Source organism: Peromyscus leucopus, chromosome 6 (genome assembly GCF_004664715.2).
Source record: "Peromyscus leucopus breed LL Stock chromosome 6, UCI_PerLeu_2.1, whole genome shotgun sequence".
NCBI lineage: Eukaryota > Metazoa > Chordata > Mammalia > Rodentia > Cricetidae > Peromyscus > Peromyscus leucopus.
In genome coordinates this window covers 38,431,025-38,434,028 of record NC_051068.1, presented here as the reverse complement: position 1 = coordinate 38,434,028, position 3,004 = coordinate 38,431,025, and the positions used below count along the sequence as shown (strand labels likewise).

Sequence of the window (3,004 nt, the reverse complement as noted above, 5' to 3'; positions counted from 1 at the left end):
GCCTAGAACTGGTGTTACTATTATTACTTCTTCACTTCGTCTGCTCTCTAGGCCTTCTTTGATGAATACACAGTATTTATAATCAAAGGGAGAAAAAGCTTGTAATTTGTAAATGTTCGCGGTTGAGAGATAAGAAGAATCACGATGAAGAAACAGACACTAGGAAGATAAATTAGGGCAGTGAAATATGAAGGAGCGCCACGTTAAGCAAAACACAGCCTTCTGGAGGAAATGTTCCCAGTCTGGAGACAGACAGGGATTTAAGAGACACGTAAAACACAGATCACAAAAGCAAAAGCCAATAAATTGGACCTCACCCGCGTTAAAATGTTATGCTTTGTTAATAAAGTGCTAAGAAACTGAAAAAGGAACTCACACCTTGAGAGAATGTCTGTACTAAATATGTCTACTGAAGGACTGATACCTAATATACATAAAGAATTTGTGCAATTCTAAACCAAGGAAATCTGAAAAATGAGCAAAGAACACATGTTTATATGTGTGTGTACATTTAGGTGTGGAACTTCTTGACGAGCCGGTCAACTCAGAATCTCAGCTATTAGAACAAACTTGGAGAAAATGCAGTAGTAAAATCTGATCAGAGACAAATGTGTGGTCAAGTTCTGTCAACGTTTGATGCTCCCTGAAGTCTGTGTCATTTTCTGCTAGTGAGAACTACTCCCGGGGGAGTGCTCCGAGAGGCTGATGTCGAAGAGGAAGCTGAACGCCGCTGTAATATGGTATCTGTGCTATTTATGTCTCTCAGTCTCTGTCGGCGGATGCTCTGCGTCACAAACTCGGTGTCTTCTATGTACACCACACATTTCTATTCTTCTCAATGGTGGCTCTTACACTTTCTGATCTCAGGACACCTTTAAGCTTGTTTTGTTTTTAAATTTATAAACTGTTGGGCTGTGTAGTCCTGTGTAGCCCAGGTTAGACTTGAGCTCACAATTCACAAGAATTGACCCTTGGCCTCAGCCTCCCAAGCTGCTGTCATTATAGGCATGTATTATCATCCTTGGTACCTTAAGGTTCTTGAGAATTGTTGAGAAGCCCCCCAAATCTGTGGTTTATGTTTTATGTTAATATGTACCATAGTAGGAATGAAAGAAACTTAAGCAAATTTATTTATTGAAAATAACAAGTGTTGAGATTATTAACATAGTAACAAATTACATATTATACATCCATACATCCATATACAAAAATTTTATTTTTAAAAACAACAAAATAAGGAAGATAGAGGATTGAAAATAAGTACAAATATTCTTTTTGTTTGTTTTGTTTTGTTTCATTCTGAAACAGGGTTTCTCTGTGTAGCCCTGGTTTACTGGAACTCAGTCTGTAGACCAGACCGGCCTTGAACTCAGGGATCAAGCGTCCACTACCTCCAGAGTGCTGGAATTAAATCTGTGCACCACCATGGTAAGCAGGACAAAACACTCTTCATATAATTATTAAACAGTTCATGTTAAAACTACAATGAGATATGAATGCACACCTACCAGAATGCCTAACATTAAAGACTAGCAAGAAAGAGCAACTGGAACTCTTAGGAATAGTTTTTATAAAAAGACAATCAACTAATTTCTTTCTTTTTTAAATATGAAACACTTCACGAATTTACTTGTCAAAGGAGCCATGCTAATCTCTGTATTATTCCAGTTTTAGTATACATGCTGCCAAAGCAAGCACTGGGCAATTTATTGAACATATCTTACCAAATAATAATTGTCCTCCTAGATTCTTACCCAAGGAAAATGAAAGCATGTGTCTTTCCAAACATATGTACATTAAAGCTGATAGTGGCTCTATTCATAATACCTAGAAACACCACAAACATCCACCAGCAGGTAGGTGGATAAAGAGATCATAGCTCATTAATTCAGAGGAATACTACTTACCAATGAAAGGGAACAACCTTGATGTGTACAACAATGTGAATGGGTTTCAAAAATTGTGTGCAAAGAACCCAGATGTGAGGAGAAAGAAACAGCTGAGAATGATTCAGATGCAATCATTGGGATTGCCTTTAGAGCTGGGACCCACTGCAGGTGACTGGGTCTTGAGGGCTCTGGCTTCCTGGACAGATTGATCTGTTAGTGGATTTATAGTTTAATGGGTTATTGAGAGGTAGTAGTAACTTCAAGAGCTAGGCTTCTTGGGGGGGGGGGAAGCAGGTCACAGTGGATGTGCCCTGGGAGGGTTTTCTGCTTTTTTCCCTAGCCTCTTCCCCTCTCAGTCTTTCTGCCTCCGAGCCACCAGGAAATCAGCAGCTTTGATCTTCCATAGTACTTTCTAGCCTTTAGACCTAAACCAGGAGCCAGGGACCACAGACTGAAACCATGCAAAATAAGTCTTCCTCCTTCAAACTGATTTTTTTTTTAGATATTTTTGATACTGCAACAGAAACCTAACATACCATTTTATTCTGATCACTAAACATATTTAGTTGTCGCAAGGAGTGTAAAAATTCCTCTTAGCTATATTTTTTTTAAAAGCAAATTTTAATTTCCATTCTTTTTAGCCTTAACATTGTCCTGATTGATTCCCAGCAAATGGCCCGCTTCCTACTAAAATGAGAAGTCTTTTTATCACATTGGCCTGAGCTTATAGCAGGTAAATGCATCTTCTGTTGTGGAATAGAATATTTGTTTAACTAAGTAAAGATGTGTTACATTTGTTTATGTTGTGGAATATTAATTTAATTATGTAAAGATGTGTCACATTTGTTTATGCTTCATTTGTTTAATTTTGTAGACATGTGTTGCATTTGTTTCACCCTACCTGCCTAAGGCACCTGATTGGCCTAATAAAGAGCCGAACAGCCAATAGCTAGGTAATAGAGGGATAGGCAGGCTGGCAGGCAGACAGAATAAGTAGGAGAAGGAATGTAGGCTCAAGAGAATGAGGGAGAGAGAGGGAGAAAAAAAGGGAGACGCCTCTGGCCAACCAGCCAGGCAGCTGCCAGACAGACAGAAAGATATGAAAGAAGCAGGAA

At 38.8% G+C, this 3,004-nt stretch overlaps 1 pseudogene; it reads right to left on the bottom strand.

Moving 5' to 3' along the window:
• Positions 1–1,602: 1,602 nt before the first annotated feature.
• LOC114701974 lies at positions 1,603–1,698 on the bottom strand (annotated as a pseudogene).
• Between the last annotated feature and the right edge of the window lie 1,306 nt (positions 1,699–3,004).